The following is a 23,070-nucleotide window of genomic DNA, read 5'->3' on the forward strand; positions in this document are numbered from 1 at the left end:
TTGACCTAGACCTTGATGTTTTACTTACTTTTGAAAAACTTTTACCTTCGCCATAACTTTTGAACAGTTGCAGCTAGATCTTTCAAATTTCACAGGTATATTCCTCGAGACAAGACCTTTTTTTGGGTACCAACATTTTTTATCTTTTGGCCTGGATTTTGACTTGCATTTAAGAAACTTTAACCTTCACCATAAGCTGCCATACTGGGGCATCAGTGTTTCACATCTTGTTTTCAACTTATTTTTTAGCAAAGATAGTTAAAAAGCATTGGTAATTATAAAGCAGTATTGTTGCACTCCTGACTGCAGTAAAATTTAAAATTAAAACCATAGAACACAAAAATTCATAAAGTGTTGGCAACCTCAAGTGGTAATGAAATTGCGCAATATTTATAGTTCAATACTTCACAGATGAAAGTATTTAAAATTCGCATTTTATCTGGAATTATTCCCTATTTATGCAAAAAAAACCTAGCTTAAATGTATATTATATAAGATAAAATAAAATATTTTATAGCATATTTTCCTTTAGAGGACAAACACAGTAACCCACCAGAAAAATTCTATTCATCATTTTTTTCTTTATTTTTATTGAATGATTTATAATTCTAACATTTTTATTGCACTCCTGGCCAAAAGCATTGATGCCTTTTAAAGTAGAATTATTAAGTGAAAATTACATAAGAACTTGTTCCGTTCTTTCAGTGAAGTTGAGGAGGAATTACTTGAATTTTATGACATTTTTTAGTGTGTTTTTTTTAATGTTCATTAAAAAATCACAAAAGAGATAAAAACACATCTGAATTGATAAAATTGAAAAAGGAAGGATTTTAATAATAAAACTGCCAATAATTTAGTATTAAATTATACAAAAAGATCATTATTAATTAATGAATACTTCTAAGCATGAATAGAAGTGTTTTCATCACACATCTTTAATCTTTGAAAAAATGTGTTGCACTCCTGACCATAGAAATATAGATCTGAAGCACAGACAGACCATGTAATTGATAAATCTATTAGGTAAAAATGTTCTTTGTGTTTTTATTTTCCAAAATAAAAATCAGAAAATCATATAATGATAATAGTTTTTTCATGCTTGGGGGCAAAATATCAAATGTTGCTCTCCTGACATTATTGGGTATTCACATTATACTTGGCTATATTCAATGCTGCTTATGATTTATATAACTTTTTTAGTTTTAAAATGTATATCAGTTATTGTTTTACACTTTGAAAATTCTTTTTTGTCTAAATTTTCTTTCAGAATTTTACAATTGATGTTTTTTGGCAACACTACTTTTTTTTTCTATATAAGATTTTTTTTTTAAACATCAGCCATGACCACAACTTGATTTAACAAAAGTTACTACAGTCCACATTTAAAGCCCAATACTTTGAATATTATCAGGAAAGTTTTTATTTTTAACATAAAGCATTATTATTTATTTCACAGATCTCTAAAAAATATTGAAATTTCAAAATGTCACAAAAAGGTGTTGCACTCCTGACAATTTTAGCATCAAATTTGGGCATAACTTTTTTGTTAATTGAGATATCGAGATATTTAGCAGGTATCTAGACACTATCTAAAGACATATGCTGAGACATAGAAATCTATTTTCATTGTCTGTATTTTAAGTGTGGGTTGATAAATATGCGTTTGGTCATGTTTTTTTTTTAATTCACCCAAATATGAACCAGTATGATAGGAATAGGTTTTTGCATTTTTTGTAGGTTTTTTTTATGATTTCAAACCCTAGGTCAGTGGTGCCCTTAAAAAAAATCTTGTTTTAAATTATTCCATAGATCAAAATCTATCAAAATTTCATAATTTAATTTAGGGGCAGGCCTGTCCTGAAGAACTTCTATGCCAAAATTCACGCAAAAATTGGTGCTTTAACGGACAAAATACTGTTTTTATCAACTTTGAAGGCTAATTTTAAAGTTGCAAATAAAAAATTTTAGGTTCAAAATGCAAATTTAAAATATTTAGACAAATATACGATTGATTGATTAATGTTTTACGCCGAATCGGCACTATTTCAGCCATATACCGGTGAATGAAAACAACTAAAGAACATTATTTTTAAAAGTGACTTTTTCCGGAAAATTTTTCTCTCCTATAGGTCAAATCTTTCGTTATAACGAATACATCCTTTTATAAGATTTTAAGAGCAGCAGAAAGCTAGAATACATTTTGTTCTAGGGCTTTTGCTCTCAAGCTGCATTTCCTTGCGTTTCACCAAAGCCTAATTTAGAGTAATTCATTCCAATATTACATGACTTTATTAATACATAAAATAAATAATAATATGTATTATTATCAGATGTAGCATCTAAAATATGACTAATTCTATGTAATCCTACAGGCTACTTCAATGAAAGTTACAGATTCAAAAGAGTATGAAGGACAAAACTCAAACCTAGATTTTTTTTTAATCAATATTTAAGCAAATCTTTCCACTAAAAGTTCTCTTACTGAACCCAAGCCTGTAACAGGTTATCAAAATGATACAAATTATCTTGTTACGGATTATTCATGTTTCAATTAATAATTATTTAGAATTGACATTCTTGTACACGAATGTATCTTTCAATCCCCTGCAAGAATAACTTACCTCTTTAATTTCTCCTCTGCCATAAGTTCTTTCAACCTTTTTAGCGATTCTTCATTCTGATAAATACAGAGTTCAACATAATACAGGATGTTTATGGACAACTTAAAGATCTAATGCTGTATTCTGATAAATACAGAGTTCAACATAATACAGGATGTTTATGGACAACTTAAAGATCTAATGTTTTATTCTGATAAACACAGAGTTCAACATAATACAGGATGTTTATGGACAACGTAAAGATCTAATGCTTTATTCTGATAAACACAGAGTTCAACATAATACAGGATGTTTATGGACAACTTAAAGATCTAATGCTTTATTCTGATAAATACAGAGTTCAACATAATACAGGATGTTTATGGACAACTTAAAGATCTAATGCTTTATTCTGATAAACACAGAGTTCAACATAATACAGGATGTTTATGGACAACGTAAAGATCTAATGCTTTATTGAGTTAAATTGGTCTGTTATCACCCCAAACGGTCTGAGATATTTCCAATATTATATGACAATAATTTTTACTTCAAAGTTTTAAGTTGTAGTATCAGGGGGCCCAGACCCCAACCCCCATTTTTTTCAAGCACAACATTTCACTATTGTAAATGTTGATTTTCTCCCCCCCCCCTCCCCATCCCCCACTTTTTATTGAACCAGGGTCATCAAAAAATACGTAGACAATGTCTCTTATCAATCATATTACTTTCACAAATTTTAAGATCAACACATTTTCATATGTAAAAACATTTATTTTGTCGATGTGTGAAGTTTCACTCCATTTGATTAAATGGAAATCATGTTACTCAATTTTAAAAGCAACATGTTTTGTCACCACGGAGCAAGCTTAACAACATTGTAACGTCAAAACCAATGGTGAGAAAGTTTCTTAAAATTACTCTGCCTTTTCATTTCACACAGGGTTTGTAGGTCTTACCCATTCATAAAAACATATCCATAACACCTGACATCTACTATGCTAACAATTGTTTGAGTAGCTTAAGTTAGTTTGTCAGTGATTTCAAATTCTTAACTGTGTAACTCTGCTTTCACAAGTCCTGTAACAGTGAAGCACACATCATGTTTCATGAAGTTACATGTACTAACTCTTTTGACAAGAATTTTAACTATAATCTGCTTCTTCGCAGACCATCCATCATCCGATTCAAAGTCTCTACCACTCAAAAACTGTCATATCCATATACATACAAATGCATGGCTCATTTTTGATATGATTATTTCCTGATCCTCCAGCACTTTCAGAGTTCGTTTTAAAGGTTTCCTGAATGCAAAGCAAAATTTTGTCACTACTCGCTGCTCTGTGACGTCCTTTGATGTCATCATTTTCGCTTTTTTAAATGAAGTCTATCTGTCTTCAAAAATGATATCTTTTAAAGGAAGCAATGTATTACATTACATTTTAGCATCTGAAGTAATAGAACAATACCAGGGATCGACATTAACGGTTGTCCGATTGCCAGAGGCAAGTAAAACCTCAGTTCGGCAAGTTAATCTTTCAACATATTTGTCTGATCAGGCAAGAGAATTTTTCTGATAGAAATGTAGATTACATTAATTTATTTATCAAACAATTAAAAATTGATTTCCACCAGGTTCGTGCCTGCATGGTTTCTGCATTCGGAATCCCTCGGTAGCATTCTATATTAAAATTCAATTTAAAAGTCGGGTTCGTTATTGTTGTCTTTCATGATGGTAGTTACGCTCTATGTCTAACAAATCTGTTGCCTACTTATTAGGAAACATTAAGATTACTTATTCACTCAAAGAATATAAGTAACACAAGGTATCCTGATCAAAACATGTACGTTTCGTAGCAAGCCTACCTTTAGTTTATATCTTAAAAATCAAATTCAGAATCTTCTCGAAAATAATTTTTAGAAGTATAAATTTTACTAGAAAAGAACACAAGAGGGGGTTGGGTTTTTGCTGGATGGCAGTGTGTGTTTCCAGGTTAGATTGACAAGGACAGGGGTAAACATTGCATTGAATTGGCTTTTTTTTCATGTAGTTCAACCTGCCAAATAGACAGTTAGTGTATCTAGTCATATTTTTTTCTTATCATAGAGACATTTTCAGCAATGATTTAAGTTATTTTCTTCTTTCTTAAATTTGGGCAACCAAGTTTTGCAGTCGAGCAAGTCAAAGTTTGAGATTACTTGCCCTTCGGGCGAGTGAATCTAAAAGTTAATGTCTATCCCTGAATACTAAATTTGAATATTTAAATTTTATTTCGTTAAAGCGCTATTTATTAGAGGTATTGCAATAAAAATTATAGTGTATAATTAGTAAATAACTCAATTTTAACCCTGGTCCGTGACCCCATATTTGCCGTCTTAAATCTTTGATAATTTTAATAAATATCAAGATATATTCCAATTTTTTGACTTCAATTATTTAAATCTATTGTTAAAATATGTGTACCAAATTTGGTTATAATATGACGTTAAATAAAAAAGTTATGACAAAAGTCTACGAATTTTTTTAATGACCCTCGTAGTATACGTAAATAGAGGATATCTATATTGTGTGATGTGATATTTGCCTTATCCGACAAGTTGAAATGGAGTATGTTCGCGAGGCTTGCCGAGCAAATATACACCATTTCAACAAGTTGGATAAAGCAAATATCAAATCACACAATTATAGATGTTCTATTTATATTATTTATCTCATGCGATTTTCGTTTTTGACAAAACTTTGAGATATCCCCGGTGAAACTTATCCAAAAACATAGGTAATCAAAGATTACTAAGCTCACCTTGACGAATGATATCTTTCAGTACTTGGCAAATCTCACATCATATTTTTTTCCTAGTTTGTGTGCATCCCAAGATCAAAATCCATGCAAGTTTGGTTTAAGTAGAACTTGTAGGTACTTGGGAATGGACCTGCTCCAAAAACTTTTACTTGTTCACTAATCAAGAAAATGAAGGCCAGTTCCAACATCTGAAGCAAGACTGGAAGTGTCCATCCCTAGATGCATCATACATGCAAGCTTAGTCATAAAGGACATATAATACAGAGCTACTCCAAAAAAATTATCCTGTTCACTCATCTGGAAAGTATAGGAAAAAATCAGCATCCAAAGCAAGTCTAGAAGTGTCCATCCCTAGATACATCATCCATGCTAATTTTGTTAAAATATGGCTAAAAATCACTCATCTGGAAAATGTAGATCAGATCCAGCATCCGAAGCATGTCTGGTAGTGTCCAACCCTAGATGCATCATCCATGCAAGTTTGGTCCAGGTAAGGTTTATAATTACTTGGAAATGGACCTGCTCCAAAAACTTTTACCTGGTCACTCATCCGGTTGTGTCAAAACTGGAAGTTCTATTTATAAAATACCTACCCTTGGATAAAGCATAGCGTTATCTCTCTTCCTGGCTTCTGATACCTGTGAAGTTTATAAAAAAAAGTACAATGGATTTGTGAAAGAATTGTTTTAAAAATGAAATGCATGCAATATATAGATCATCCTCTACTCAAAAATACAATAGGTTTTATTTCTTTAAGTTTAAACACAGAGTTGACTTTCACTGAAGCCCAAGTTCACAATACAAACCTTTTCATTAGCTTTCTCCAGCTCCTTTTTTAGTTCAACAATTTCCTGTTTAAGGATTTCTCTTTCCTCTGGAACAAAAGTGGTGAATTCATTTTGAATACATTTTCTATTAGCACACCATAACATATACCAAAAGTACATGTATTTTATTAAAACAAGTAAATTAATGTACATACATGTATCATAATTCTATGCATTTAAGGATACACCAAAGGTTTCCAAATGCCGGAATTTAATTTGCGTGTAATTCTTTCATTATTAAAGATAGTACCATAAAAGTATATATTATTTGAAAGCTTGTTAAATTTACTATTTAATTATCCTTATTTAAAGTTAAATTGACAACTTATTAAAAAATTATTTAAAATTTGATGTAAATTTTAGTGCATAAGTTTTTTTTATAAATCAACTTTTTTGTATTTCTCCTCTCAAAGTGGTCTTTTTGCCTCAAGGTTGATTAAAGATTGAACTTCAAACTGTACCTCATTTTTTTTTAAAAATCTTCTAATCCAAAAGTTACAGCCATTTGGACTTCAAGGTTACCAACTTTTTAGCCTAATTTAACATTTCCCTCAATAATTCCAAAACTAAGCAAGATATATAAAAAATCTGCAATACGGTTTTGTGAACACATATTTGAGAAGCAACCTAGCCAATTTTCAGAGAAATTGGTCATTAAATAAGAGAGCTGAATCCTTTTAATTAATACCATAAACTGTCTGATCTTACTTTACAGTAGAGGGCAAAAACCTATTACCCAACAAAATCTGTCAAAGCTCGAAATATATGACACCTTGGAGATCCAGCTATGGATATTTGTCAGTTAACCATATTTCCAATGCATATTCAAAGAATGGGATGTTCTTTTCTGTATTTAGAAGCTTTTAATTCAATTCTGAATCAGAGAGATTTTACAGCAAAAGGGCAAGAGCTTAGCACCGCCTCCTATTTTACAGTCATCAGTGATCTGTTAGATCTCCCTCTCTAAATCTAGAGTCCCTGTAGTTTAATTACTGATAATCTCTTGTGTGGCTAGGGAAGAATTCCCCAATTATTTATTGCCTCTTTCATGAGCAGACAGTCACAGATCAAATCAGAAGCTTCAATAACAGAACATTCACATGTGGTAGTGTTTATGTTTCATTATTGTTAAATAATTTTAAAGAGCCATTCCCTGTAATGACTTTAACTTTTATATAGGAGCTGTGGCACGCATAGTCTCAGAATTTCTCCAAATCCTCTATGATAAAAGTCTTTGATACCGTAAACTCAAATCAGGCAAAAATTGGCTGCTATGTGTCATGGTTACCATAGCAACATGTCCTAAAATTTGAAAAATGGCATTTTTCAACATATTCAGAGTCCCACAGTTAACGTTTGCAGCAAAGCAAACAAGTGGCAATGACTGTTTCTGAAAGTTTAAGGCCTGCTCTCTTAAATGCATGATAAACATGTTTGGTAAATCAACTATTATATATGTTACTATGGAACCAAAGTATTCAAAGTAATAATTTTGTTCATTTAATTTTATAAAGTCATACACTTAAGATTAAAAACAAGTATAGGTTGAAATGCAAGCAAATAATAGACAAGAGATCCTTGTAACATATACCAAGGACGAAATGTGATATTTCTTATAGGTTGGCAATGGTTGCCATGGTTTTAATACCACAAAAGAATTTTAAATTTACTCTCTTAGTGTTTTAATCTTATCCTATCTTTTTAAAAAGCATATTTCTATATAATTGAGGATCAATTTTTAAAGGCGTTGGTGTGACCCTAATTTTCACATTTCAAAAAATTCAAATTCATGTCTTTAAATAGAGCATTGCTATGGAAATAAGCCGAAAAAATATGCATAAAAATCTGAAAAATATTCTGTTTCCTTGGATACGTACCCTTGTATGTTGATTCCCAAAACTTTTATGATTGATATATATGATCAACTAACCTGACTTTCAATTTTGACTACCACCCAGTCTCTAACTGGATGCAAAAAGCTGGCACATAGAATTTAATATTGATATAAAATTAACAAAATTGAACATTTTCCCTTCTTGGTAACCATAGCAACAGTGTTGTATTTTTCAACAAACTTTATCAATATGAAATATATGGAGATAACGAACAGTATTCAAGCTCAAAAGTCCATTATACAATACAAAATAGGAGCAGAGCAAACACGGACCTCCAAACATCAGAGGTGGGATCGGGTGCCATGGAGGAGTGAGCATCCCCTGCCGACCGGTCACACCCGCCGTGTGCTCCTTGTCATGATCGGAAAATAACGGAAAAATCCGTCGACAATTCAGTGTGTAAATAATGGTCTAACAATTAGTATGAAAAACGTCAGTCAGCATTTGACTCAATGATAAATTGTATTTGCTGACAAGGTCATTGTATCGACCATAGAACTTACAAAATGATGACTTTAAACGAGACAGCTGATATTCTTGTTTCATCAACTTATTTGTCAATAATTTACCTCGTTTTAGAAACTGTACATACGTAGAGAATGCTATTGCGTATCGAATCAACTGAGAGATATATACCCCGTATGCAGGTGATGAAGGTATATTGCTGCATAAGTAAGGGAAGTTGACGATTGAAAAGTTAAAGTCATCACGTTTATCATAAAGATTGGTTGTTAGATTACCATTAACATATGATACTCAACTTTAGTTCTACCAGATAAGTACTATTCAAGGTGAGTCAAATAATATGTTTCTTTATTAAAAAATAAGTAAATTCCCAAAGCAGCCAAAAATATCACTTTAAGGGGAAGAAGGACCTTTAGCTGAAAAAATACTTGTCATTCAATTTTTTTTTATATTTTGTATATTTCTTATTAAGTATGTCCCACATATCTTAAAGCAGTTATATCATTAGGTTTCTTACCTTATTTTAGAGATATTGATTGACAAATATTATGCCCTACAGTATCTAAGTGGAGTTTTAATTCTCCATGTTTCCGGGCTCATTACTCTGTCCATAATTGGATTTTTAAAGCATATATAAAAAATATGTAAGTGAACATGTATCTTTTAAAATATTTCAGAGTATGAATTGGGTTTAAAATTCGAAAAGGCAAGATTCATCTATCACACTGCATCTGGATAGGGAAAATTACGAACTTTTTAAGACAACTTAAACAACAAAAAACGTAATTTACAAAAAATTCTATCATTCAATATTTTTAAATTTACGTTGAAATGCAAGTCCTTCAAATTATTGATTAACTGTAAAAATTTCGAATGGTGAAGCTGACCTCAATATTGCACAGGATATCGTTAAAGACGACATAAGCAGGACAAAAACTTGTCATGTTTACATTTCTCGAGTAAGGGAAAAAGCGACTATGACGTCACACGTAAGCTAAATAAGCGAAATAAGATATACCTACATAAGATTTCCGTCATCAGGCACGCAAAAATAATTTTTGTGTTCCCCGTTTCTCAAAATACTTCATCATATACTGATTATGACCTGTTTTTATATAATAATACCGCCCTTGTATTCACCGAGTATGATCTTGCTGTACTAGCAGATCGTGTATGACGTCAACGACTTGTTGGACGCGCAGTTTAAAGAAACAGAGGAGTGGATCAATCTTTTTTTCATAATTTGTTAATGTTTACAAGAATGTTAAACTTTTTATTCTTTTAATATAAGATGGTAATTAAAGAAAAAAAATTGTCAAAATGTTTTACAAGAACTGATGCTTTACACGTTTTGCACTTATATAAATGGAGACTATGACGTAGTTTAACAAAGTCATGTGACCATGTGTCCTTCATCCCCTTAATCAACTAATATGTTGTTTCCATGGTTACACTGCAAAGTAACAATAAATTCCTATTTTTTCTTTATGTTGTCGGTTTTTCAAAGTCCTAAGGATGTATATGTGCCTGTCATGAATTTTATTGTTTTTCCTCAAGATAGTAGCATTAACCCAATCTTAGCAACAGATTTTGCATGGTTACACTGTGTTACCATGGCAACCATGAAAGTTATTTTTAGAATAATATTGCCAATAACTAATTACTTTAGGTCAAATAATTTTACTGTTTTTCTTTGGTTGTTGATTGAGTTTGATCATGTATCATCTATCATAAATGAATATTGAGCGTTTTTCAGCATTTTTCAAAAATGTATTCCAAATGTACCCATGGTTACCACTTACTTAAAGATAAATTCTAAATAGTTTCTTTATAGCATAAGTGGAAACAAGGTGTCATGTTTTTGTGAGAATGGTTTGTTGTTTTTCTTAGTCTTTATTAAGGCTTGATAAAGATTCAAGGTAGCTGAAAATCTCATTTTTTTCAACTTTTCTGGCTGTTACTATGGCAACCAAAACACATAGCAATGAAATTTTATTTGATATATGTTTCTGGTGTCAAGTTGTAATAAAGGGCAAAGTTTCATCAAAATCGGTAACCATGCGTGGCAAAAAAGTTTAAGTGGTTACACAGAATCGCTAATAAATAAAGTGTTCCACCACAGCATGATACGCTCGTCAAATATTGTTCAATTGTCATTAATCAGCCTGCGAACTGACTAGTTATCTTACCAAGAACTTCAAATGTGCTTGCGTGTTCTGGAATTCTGGGAGGTAGATTGGTACCCTGACATTGGTTAATATAAAAAGTGCAAGCGATTCTGGGAGATTGACGTAGACCTGTTGATTTCATTTCAGTTAAATCAATATGGATTAAACAACAAAATCCCTATTTTAACACCATGCATATACCAATATAATGTAAATACAGTTTTAAACAGTAAAGGCATTTGGTGCTGTTTTCTTTGGGAAAATGTCCTGTATTGGGGTGTGTATATATTAGCTCTTGCAACATCAATAATCTGGTTCGCAGTAATTTAACTGGTTGGCAACTATTCATAAAACGTGTGTTCTACGCAACGAGGCATAAAATTGTATAAATTCGTTTTACTAAGTGTTTGGCGCATCAGTTTAAACTCTTTTGAAAAGTATCTTAAATGTATTTTACAAGTGTATTCAATTCTGTAGCATAAATATTGGATTATTTCAGATTTTGAAGCTTTTCAGTTTTTATTACTTTTACTTTCGTTTTCGTTTAAAGCATTTCGATCCTGATGTTAATTATCAAATTGGCCAATATGATTTGTAAAGGATTGCAATGGATAGATCGGGAGAGACACAGCTGGCTTCCCCTGCTACATTCTTTTTAGCTCACCCGAGCTGAAAGCTCAAGTGAGCTTTTTGATCACCCTTTGTCCGTCCGTCTGTCAAGCTGTCTATCTGTCTGTAAATTTTTCATATTTTCAACTTCTTCTCAAGAAAAACTCGGCCAATTTTAAACAAAGTCGCTAAAAAGCAGCCTTGGCTGAAGGGGAGATTAAATTATCAAAGTGAATGGCCAAGCCTCCTTATAAGGGGAGAAAATCAAGAAAAGACAATCAAAGGCCTGAAGGCCTGAGAGGCATGTTGAGGGAATGAAAAAAATCAGGAACAAAGAAAAATAATAAAATATCGTTTCTTTGATGATAAAAAAAGTTTTGCGTTGTGGCATTTTTAACCAGTCGGTCAGGAAACGGTAAACAAACATTTCTTTAAAGATAGTCCAATATGTAAATTATAATTCAATGATATTTTAATTAAATTTTCATTGATTTCAATTAATTTTTTATTTTTTTATTTTTATTCTTTAATTATTATCACAGTGGGAAGATGAAATAATGATGAGAATTTAGAAATAATTGATTATTGAGTAATTCTATATAATTTCATATCTGAATTTTTTTTGTTTCCTTCCTTATGTGCACTTTTCAAAAATATCAATACTTTGTCTTAGACTAGTTTTCTCAAGCAAAATGGCATAATACCATGAATACGTTAACCATATTGATACATGAAATATTCAAATAAATAATACGGGACTGAAAAAATACAATCGGCGTGGTATACTATGAAACCCGTCAATGGTGGCCGATATGATATTTTCTGATATTTTCGATAAAACTGACTATAAAACCTTAGCAGTAAGGATTGAACTCAAAAAGTCTAAGTTTATAAGGTACATGTATTAGTAATCCTATAAATTGAAATCCACAGTTTCCAGTTTTTTATCAGTCATTTCATGATATTCAACCGACATTTCACCAAAAACCGATCACTTCAGTTTCAAGTCACCCTTCCTCGTGGAATTTTTCCCCCCGAAAGGTGGAGCCTGTTGCAAAAATTTATTCAGTTGGACATCTTACTATTCGTTTCACCGAGTGAAAAATAATAATATTCCTTCTATTTCTATAAAAACAACAATCCCGTTCCTATTGTTAGTGTTGCTTTATTAAATAAAACATTTTTCTCAGATATTTGTACAAGCAATGTCGCTTAAAAGGCCTAATAATTTTTAGTACAAGTTGTTGTAATGCAAATAGATCTTACTCCGCGTAGCGCACTTGTTTGTTTGTTGTTTTCTCTTTCTCGGTTTTTGTTTGTTTTTTCTTTTTTTAATTTAACTTAATTGTTGCTTTCAAAGTATAAACAACATATAAATATGAGATTTTATGTTATTTGATATTTAAAAAATAGACAATGAATATCACCAACTTGTCAATATACATTTGCACTATTTTCACTAGCATATGTAGAATGAATATTGTGGAGTCCTTTGCCACCGCAGTAATTGAAAGAAAGAGTGGGGGTCGTCAGCAATGAGGCTACATCGCTGATAGCGATGCGCCTAAAATAGGGTGGGACCAATAAAAAAAAATCTCAAGAACCACTGGGCAAGAAAAGCTTAAACTTATGTGGAAGCATCCAGGTAAAGTGTAGAATCTAAATTGTTCAAATCATGACCCCCAGGGTTAGGGTGGGGCCACAAGTTTTTCATTGAAATACATAGAAAAAAAAATCTTTAAAAATCTTCTTCTCAAGAACCACTGAGCCAGAAAAGCTGAAAATTAGGTGGAAGCATTCTAGGGTTGTGTAAAATCTTAATTCTTGAAATCATGACCCCCAGGGATAGGTTGGGGCCACAATAGGGAATCAAAGTTTAACATTGAAATATGTAGAAAAAAATCTTGAAAAAATTTCCTTCTAAAGAACCAGAGCCAGAAAGGCTGAAACTTATGTGGAAGCATTCTGGGGTAGTGTAGATTCTACATTATACAAATCATGACCCCCGGGGGTAGGGTGGGGCCACAATAGGGAATCCAAATTTTACATTGAAATATATGGAAATAAATCCTTAAAGACCTACTTGTCGAGAACCACTGGGCCAGAAAAGCTGAAAATTTGGTGGAAGCATTCTGGGATATTGTAAAATCTACATTATTCAAATCATGACCCCCGGGGGTTGGGTGGGGCCAAAATAGGAAATCAAAGTTTTACATTGAAATATCTAGGGAAAATCTTCTCAAGAACCATTGGGCAAGAAAAGCTGAAACTTATGTGGAAGCACCCCTGGGAAGTGTAGAATCTAAATCGTTCAAATCATGACCCCCGGGGATCGGATGGGACCGCAATAGGGAATAAAAGATTTACATTGGAATATATAGAAAAAATGTTTTAAAAACTTCTTCTCAAGAACCACTGGGCCAGAAAAACTGAAACTTATGTGGAAGCATCCTGGGGTAGTGTAGAATCTTGTTCAAATCATGACCCCATGGGGTAGGGTGGGGCCACAAAAGGTATTACAAGGAAGAAAATCTGGTGAAGAACAGGAAGGCTAAAGTTACTCAGGTGAGCGTTGTGGCCCATCGGCCTCTTGTTTATATTTAACTCCTTATTTGTTCATCTTTCTTTCATTAAATTACACTATTAGGCTGTGGAAATTCAGGTTGGCAAGCATAAAAAGATTGGTAATAAATTTGTAAAAGTGTTTTATTTTATTTTCAAATTCTACATTAGTTCTAATGTCAAGTAAATCATTAAATTTTATTAGGTAAAATAAGAAAAGTCGATAGATTAAAATATAAAATAAAACGCAAAGTACAGGATTTAACGAAGTTTACATGTTTATGATGTTACATGCTTGATGCCTGTGTTGTTCAGTAAATATTTCAGGGGTAGACAAATAGAATTTTGCATTACTTGCCCTCGGACAGGTTACCATCATAAAATTACTTGTCCTACCAAATGCTTGTCCGACCTGTTTCTTAATTTAAACAAAATCATTAACATTAAATTATTTTTCAACCGAGATACTACAAAGGAATCAACCTAGATCTAAAATCACTACATTCTCCCAGATTTCTTTCGATATTTTCAGGGCATTGGTAAAGTCAAAGTTTCATTCTATTCACCTCAAAATTCTTCAATAAGATACTCCATATAATTTCTTTTAATTAATCTAATGAAAAAGGTGAAGATAACGAACAGTGATTGATCTCAAAAAAACCTACAAACGAAACAAATCTGTGAACACTTCTGCATGCCGATTGAGCTATCGACTTCATGAATATGTGATTGCCAATCAGCAACACCAATTTTAATAACAGTAGCACGTCTGTATTCACAGAATGAATTTAATATTTTGTCATGTTTTATGACTTGTGTTCATTTTAACAACACATTCATGGGTAAATTCTAGAGAAGTTCCGACCGAGTATTCAATATAGTGGTCAACAGCAGCGAAAACAGATGCTTTGTTGTGATTCATGATATTTTAAAAGCAGTAACACAAAAGACATATTGAGTATATGATTTTTTTGTAAATGGGAAAAAGCACTTGTCCGCGGGCAGGCACCATTTATCAAATAACTTGCCCACCAAACAAAATTGGTTGCTATTTGTCTAGCCCTGAATATTTATTTTTTATATTCTAAAAGTTACAACACTATTTTGGAGCGCTCGCTCCGTGATCGGGAGGTCGTGAGTTCGAATCTCGGCCGCGACAGACCTAAGTCGATAAAAAATAGGTAGCAACTGTTCCTTCGCCATGCGCTCGGCACTTTGGAGTGAAAGTTGCGGGTCTTTCGGATGAGACCTTAAAAACCGAGGCCCCGTGTCACGGCAGGCGTTGGCACGATAAAGATCCCTCACTGCTCAATGGCCCTGAGTGCCGAGTAAAGGTCAAAATTTGAAGCCCTTCACCGGTATATGGTGACGTCTCTATATGAGTGAAAAATTCTCGAATGGGACGTAAAACAATATACAATCAATCAATCAATCAATACAACACTATTTTGCAATTGTCATTTATTTATAATCTTAATAAGGGGGTTCCGTATGGCAATTAAGGATTTCTTGTCTGGGTGAAGTTGACCGAGGCAATCTCTACCAGAGACACTTTGCAAGTTTCACTAACACCCATTAGTGAAGTTTGCAAAGCTCCTTCTGGAAGAAAATGACGACGTGAAAACTACAACGCTCTTTTTCCCTAAATAATAATGTAATAATGTAATAGAAAAGTTTGAGTAAACGACTTTGACAAGATTAGAGGGCGGATCCAGAGGGTTGGTGGTCCCAGGGGGTTCAGACTTATAAAAGTCTAAAAATCAACGAAAGTTGTCAAAAAAAATTATATAGAAAATTATTTGTAAAACGGGCTAAAGAATGTTACGTATTAAAGCAAAAGTAGTGTAAATGAGATGCGAGGTTAGTGTAAGGGGTTTTGAAAGCTGACAAAACCTGATGTGAGCGGCTACTGACTTTTAATGAAATTATGCTAGCCTATGTGCATTTAAACATAATTAAACTTTTTGTTTTCTTTTTCGTATTTAATTCACAAAATAATGAGAGAACCTGCATGCATGGGGTCGTTCTAACCCCAAACTCTCCGCTCCTATGCTGAAAAACTAAAAAATCAACTGGCCAAATCGGCTGAAGATATTGCTGAAATCATTTTTTCTTATACAAAATTTCTGTTTCCTAAAGCTTTTAAACATTATCACTAACAAGAGGCCCATGGGCCACATCACTCACCTAAGCACGGTGGCTAGGAAAAAAGCAACAAGAGGCCCATGGGCCACATCGCCATCGATTTTTCCTATATATTTCAATGTAAAAATTTGATCCCCCATTGCGGCTCCTCCCTATCCCAGGGGTCATGATTTGAACAAACTTGAATCTACACTACCTGAGGATGCTTCCATAAAAATATGACTCATCATGGCTATGCTGTTCTTGAGAAAAAGATTTTTGAAGATTTTTCCTATATATTTCTATGTAAAACTTTGATCCTCCATTGTGGCCCCGCCCTACCCCTGGGGGTCATGATCTGAACAAACTTGAATCTACACTACCTGAGGATGATTCCATATAAATATGACTCATCATGGCTTTTCTGTTCTTGAGAAGAAGATTTTTGAAGGTTTTTCCTATATATTTCTATGTAAAACTTTGATCCTCCATTGTGGCCCCGCCCTACCCCTGGGGGTCATGATCTAAACAAACTTGAATCTACACTACCTAGGGATGCTTCCATATAAATATGACTCATCATGGCTTTGCTGTTCTTGAGAAGATTTTTGAAGGTTTTTCCTATATATTTCTATGTAAAACTTTGATCCTCCATTGTGGCCCCTCCCTACCCCTGGGGGTCATGATTTGAACAAAATTAAATCTACACTACCTGAGGATGCTTCCATATAAATATGACTCATCATGGCTTTGCTGTTCTTGAGAAAAAGATTTTTGAAGATTTTTTCTATATATTTCTATGTAAAACTTTGATCCTCCACTGTGGCCCCGCCCTTTCCCTGGGGGTCATGATTTGAACACACTTGAATTTACACTACCTGAGGATGCTTTCAAATGAGTTTCATCTTTCCTGGCCTTGTTGTTCTTGAGAAGAAGATGTTTAAAAGACGCTATTAATTTTCACTAATTCTTTATTATCTCCCCTTGAATGAGGGCGTGGCCCTTCATTTGAACAAACTTGAATCCCCTTTACCGAAGGATACTTTGTGACAAGTTTGGTTGAAATTGGCCCAGTGGTTCTTGAGAAGAAGTCGAAAATGTAAAAAGTTTACAGACAGACAGACGCCGGACAAAAAGTGATCAGAAAAGCTCACTTGAGCCTTCGGCTCAGGTGAGCTAAAAAAGAAAAATGCACTGGCTGACTCTCTAAGCTTTTTTTAAAAGCTAAACTTGTAAACAGTTTAGAGTGCAAGAAAATCATGTCATTACCTTGATACAAGGATTTCAATGGTTTTCCCATTCCTTTAAATATTTGTTTATACATCTCCTGTGGTGAAGGCATTAATTATAACAAATATTACATTACAGATCCTCAACTGGTTGTGTTAGAGCTTGACATTAAATGCCCATCTGCAGCCTCCCCCCCCCCCCTTTTTCAGACTTGTGAGACATGATGCTCTGAATTAGTTGATATTTTCAAAAAATTAAATAAAATATCATATAAAACAATATCAATTTAGTCTTAACAACTTAATCTATATCAAATTAATATTAAAAATAAAAGGCTGGCCATCAAATGATATATCCTATAAACTGACAAGCAGTTCTTCTGTCTAATTCCCAAAGAACACAAATAAGAGCTTTTTTCTGCTTTGTTGTGCAATAAAAATGCATCTATATTTTTGTCATTCTGAAATTAAATTTGAAAACAAAGATTTTTTTTTTAATTTGTTACAAAGATTTATAAAAAGAAACAAAAATTTTGAGTAATCTCGATGCGACATTTTTTAATAAGGTTCCTGCATTACTCTTAGATTTTTAGGGACTATCTACCATAATTATAACATTTTTTTAAAAACTTGATTTTTTTTTTAGATTTATATAAAGTCAGACTGGTTTTAAGCTGCAATTCATACGGACAACGGGCATGCTGATTCCAATATCACCCCCCCCTCCTGAGTATAATTAGTTTTAATTATATTATACAATATCAAATTAGTTTATTTATTATACAATATCAAATAAGTTTGAATTACTTTTCACTAAACTCATTTTAAAAGTTGGGCTAGCCAACTATTTAATCCAACAGGCTGATTCTTTTTGCCCAGTTCCCAAGAGATATAGATAACACCTGCTTGATCAGAGATGCTCTATCTGTTAGCTCCTCACACTAAACTCATTAATTTCTCTCTAATTTGACATGCAATATTTGTTATCAAATTCTCCTTGACCAGTGCTTGATAATTACATCCATGGGAGAGGTGGAATTTCTCTTGTAACATTACATTTGTTATAGATTGCTGTAAAGTATATAATGAAAAAAATAAGTATTTTCTTGATTTAACTTTTTTTTTAATAAGGATACTGCAACACTCTTGCATTTTTTGGGATTATGTAATCTAATAGTAAAAAGACATTTTTTTTTATTTCACTTAAATTAAAGGTCACAGTGACCTTGAAATAGATTGCGACATACCTTCTACCTAAGATGCATAAATTGGCCAAGTTTGATGATTCCAAGTCCAATAGTTTTCTAGTTATGAGCCAGACAGGATTTTTCCATATTTGGTCATAGCATCTTCATTAAAGGTCAGAGCGACTTACTTTAAATGTGCGACACACCTTCTACCCAAGAAGTATCAGCTTACAAAGTTTAATAATCCTAGGCCTAATAGTATTAAAGTTATGAGCCGGACACGAAAAAAGCTAACAGACGGACAGATGGACGGACATGAACGCCATAACATAATACATCCCATCTAAAGACGGGCGTATAAAAACCATTTCATAACTAGTAGACTAATTATTCTCGAACATTAAGAGGTCTTTCCACCTTCTTTAAATTTTATCTTTTTTGATTTTTCATTCTCTATAGTTAAATTTTGAATAAAAAGAAACCAGAAATGGCTTGAGAGAAGTAAAAAATGAAAAATTTTAAATTTTTGAAATGACCTTGACCCTTGTCTTTGATCAAATATTCAAGGTCAAAGATCAAGAGTTACATTGCACTTGACCCCATGCTTCTACGACTTTTAGTTGTAAACTTATAAGGTTTAATAGTAAGCGCAAAGACGTTAAAGGGCGATAACTCATTTAAGGGGTCATCAGATCCTTTCCCACTGAATAGATTGAAGTTGTGTCTAAAGACCCGTAAGACATTAGGCCAAAATTTAAAAAAATGTTTGTTTGCCCTTTTCCGACTCAGATTTTTAACAGTGGGTAGGTAAGTAGGAAAAATATTTTTTTTCCTGAAAATTATACAAAGAAGCATAACTGCCAAAATGCTCATTTGAGTCACTTTTAATATTGCTGCTCTTCAAAAGGTTGTTTTTGAAAGATTTTTCTACATTGAAAAATTGTGGGTCCACCTAGACTTAAGGACTCATGACATAACCAAATTAAAATCTAACCTACATTGGGATTCTGAATATTAGTATGACTAATGTGGCCTTGCTTTTGTAAAAGAAAAATGTTCGACAATGATTTTCCCCTAAATGCACGATTGTACATGGGTAGAAGGGCACTTTTTGCTGCAATAAGAAAAAGGAATAGACATGTTTTCTGTTGCATGCTTAAAATTTATAAGGCCTTGAGGTGGTTTATTTACTTTTTGTCTGCTTGTATTAATTTGTGTAAAAAAAAAATCAAGGGGAGTGGGGATGGGTGGGTGAGTTAGAAATTAGAAACAATAGGCCCATGGGCCACAACGCTCACCTGAGTAACTTTGGCCCTGCTGTTCTTCACCTGATTTCCTACGTTGTCATACCTTTTGTGGTCCCCCCTACCTCATCCCCGTGGTCATGATGTGAACAATTTAGAATCTACACTACCCCAAGATGCTTCCACATAAGTTTCAGCTTTTCTAGCCCAGTAGTTTTTGAGAAGATTTTTTAATGACCCCACCCAATTTTTGTCTTTTCTTGATTATCTCCCCTTTGAAGGAGACTTGGCCCTTATTTTAACAATTTTTACTCCCCTTCACCCAAGGATGTTTTGTACCAAGTTTGGTTAAAATTAGCCCAGTGGTTCTTGAGAAGAAGTTGAAAATGTGAAAAGTTTACAGACGGACGGACAACAGGTGATCAGAAAAGCTCACTAGAGCTTTCAGCTCAGGTGAGCTAAAATTGTAAAGGGCATTGTTTTCTATGGAAAATGATATATCAAGTGAAAACTCATCATATCGAAAAATTTAAAAATTTATATGAAAAAAATTGCATAAATCCTATTGAGAACTTCTTTCTGGTGTAGAAACATTGAACGTGCGGGTATCAAGTTTAAAGTTTGAACATCATTTACTGTATTTGACTTGATACTCTGTGTTTCCAAGCCCATTTCTCATCCAACATTTAAGTTTTATTACATTTATGTAAGTTGACTAAATGTATCTGAAGGTAAAATCAGCAGCCTTGTTTGCCGCTTTTCCTCATCAACGATGTTTTTTCTACTTTTGGTTTTAAAAAGCACCTCCGATTTTGATAATTATTTTAAATTTATTTTATAATAATTTATGTCTGATGTCTTTTACATTCTCAGTCATTATTTTCTATCCCCTATTACTGCTTTTGTCAGCTGTGAGCGTTCAAGTGAGAAGTGATTTCCTGTACACCTTTCACACCCTGAATTCACACCTTTGCATACATTAAAATCTAAGGCGATATTGCCGCATGTACTGAATAAACAAAATAGCTATTCTAGAATTAACATATATTTCACCAATTACAGTCTATTTTTAACGCTTCATGTACTAATCAAAGCATCTAAATGACTTTAAAGAAGTTTTTAACAAGATTAAAACAAACTGGTTTGAAATTATTTAGATAAAAAAAATTGTAAATGAAGAGCAATGAAATAGTTTGAGTCGGGCTAATTTTTGTGGGTCGGTTGGCTGAGGGCAAACAATCAATATTTTAATTTAGGCCTTAGTGAAGGTTTGGTGTCTCTGCAGTTTACGGTTTTGGAGGAGTAGAGTGAAAGGGGCGATAACTTTTCAAGGTGTCAAGCTTAGGGGATAAGAATAAAATCTTTGAAATAGCTTTAAGATGACATATTATAGATGTAATGATATATAGTATATGTTGAAAGACAAAGGAGCTACAAAAAGAGCTAAATTTCTCATATTTTGAATGACCTTGACCTTATTTTTTTAAGAGGTATGGTCAAAGAATCTAATGCAGTTGGTTTCATGTCTTTAAGACTTATTGTTTTGAAAATTTTCGATTCTTTGTAAAAATTTAAAACTTTGAGGGGCAATAAATCATTGAAGGTGTCGATGAATACTTTTGCAATGAATAGATTGAAAAGTCTCCTAAATTAGTCAAAGACATTAGTGAAGGTTTCATATCTCTACGGTTTACGTTTCAAAGGAGTAGGGATAACAAGCTTTTATTGCAAAAGGGGATGTAACTCCTTGAAGGGTCAAAGTTCATATACGCAGGGACAACAGCAAAAATCTTTTACGGAGTACATTCTCATGAACTATGAATCTTTTCGATAAATCTTGTAACTCAAAATCACATGGCGGAAAAATAATAAAAAAAAAAAAATAAGAAACAGAAGAAAATCTACAGAAAGGTTGAAAGACCTCATTAGTCAGAATTTTACAGGCACTATAAAGCAGTTTATAAACTTCTTTTTCTCAGCTAAAAATCTCAAAATTGTTGAAAATCTTGAAAAAAAAAAAACCTTTGGTGTATCCTTAAAGACAACAAAATTTTTAAATTGTGCATTCTGCTATTGTAAAAAAAAACATCACAAATGAAGTCAACTTAACTATAGGATGTCAAAGTAGTGTAGATACCATTATGGAAAATGTATATTTATTTATATGCATTGTTGTGCCTAAATTACATGTATTCCTTACCAACATTCATCTATAGCAGAATGATTTTATGGTAACTGGATTTTTATCATGCAATAGAAACTCTGAGAAATTTTATTATACTACTCTTAATCCAACTACAGTAACTACTTTTTTTTTTAAATTGCTCTAACAACAATAGGAATACTGGTATTGTAGATTTTTTTAGTTTTAAGTAACATGAATGCTTGGGTCTGACCTCAGGTGTTAAGTTTTATTTTCAGTTTGCCTACATGTGTACACATCAAAACAATCAAACAAGAATTTGTTTAGGTAAAAAGGTCCTTGTCACCAACTTAATGCAATTATCTGTACTAATTTCAACTTCTATTTACTGCCATTTGAACTATAAAAACTTACCTACAAAGTCATTGAGGAGAGCCTCATAATCTTTCATTATCAATCTGTGTAAATGAAATAAAAAAAGTGTTAGAAGTATTTCCCATAAATAAACATTGCACAGACTTAAAAACTTACCGTTTCATACAAGGTTCATAAACAGCGATGAATCTTTAACTTAACGAGGTTCGCTCCTGAGCTTTTGAGCAGATTTTTATCTTAACCTATATTTCAAAAATTCTCCATAATATTTTAATTCTTACAATAAATTTGGATTCTACAATGCCAATTTAACCCTATTCAGTTAAAACTCCATGATTAAATTCCATACCAAAAGCATTAAGTGAGGAACTATATTTTGTGGCGGGAGGTTTTTTAGAAGAAAATGATCATTTTTTCTCTTTCGAAGTATCTAAAGTATGTTTAGTTTGGATTCCTATTTTTACATGCAGTCTGCACACATAGTTATTTTTTTTGCAGTGGACTGTTTTATACTGGTCCTAAATTATCTATTAAATAAACTGTCATGAATTCTGTCATCATATTTGATAAATATAGCAAATATATTGTGAAAATGAAGAAAAAAATAGCCCTAATTTAAGCTTAAAATTAGCACTATTTTAGTAATATCTAAAAATTAACATCACAGACCCCCACTTTTAATTTTCTTTTCTGAATATATACGATACTTTTAACCATTCTTCTTAAATTCAGTGAAATGTTATTACTTTCAAATGATTTTTTTGCTTTTTAAATTTTTAATGCCAGAAAAAAGAAAATGTTTGAGTGCAAAAAGGTCAAATAATTGAACATGTGGAGTAAT

General features: G+C 32.6%; 1 long non-coding RNA gene across 1 annotated transcript; it reads right to left on the bottom strand.

The window, feature by feature from the left end:
• Window positions 1–2,617: 2,617 nt before the first annotated feature.
• LOC133185759 (uncharacterized) lies at window positions 2,618–22,312 on the bottom strand. Its single transcript, XR_009720936.1, has 4 exons — window positions 22,269–22,312; window positions 6,208–6,275; window positions 5,995–6,039; window positions 2,618–2,677 (listed from the first exon to the last, which is right to left on the bottom strand). It is a non-coding gene; the product is annotated as an uncharacterized LOC133185759 (long non-coding RNA).
• Between the last annotated feature and the right edge of the window lie 758 nt (window positions 22,313–23,070).

The sequence above is a fragment of the Saccostrea echinata genome, unplaced genomic scaffold (assembly GCF_033153115.1).
Source record: "Saccostrea echinata isolate AGI-Se365-2 ecotype Australia unplaced genomic scaffold, CSIRO_AGI_Sech_v1 ptg000012l, whole genome shotgun sequence".
Classification (NCBI taxonomy): Eukaryota; Metazoa; Mollusca; class Bivalvia; order Ostreida; family Ostreidae; genus Saccostrea; species Saccostrea echinata.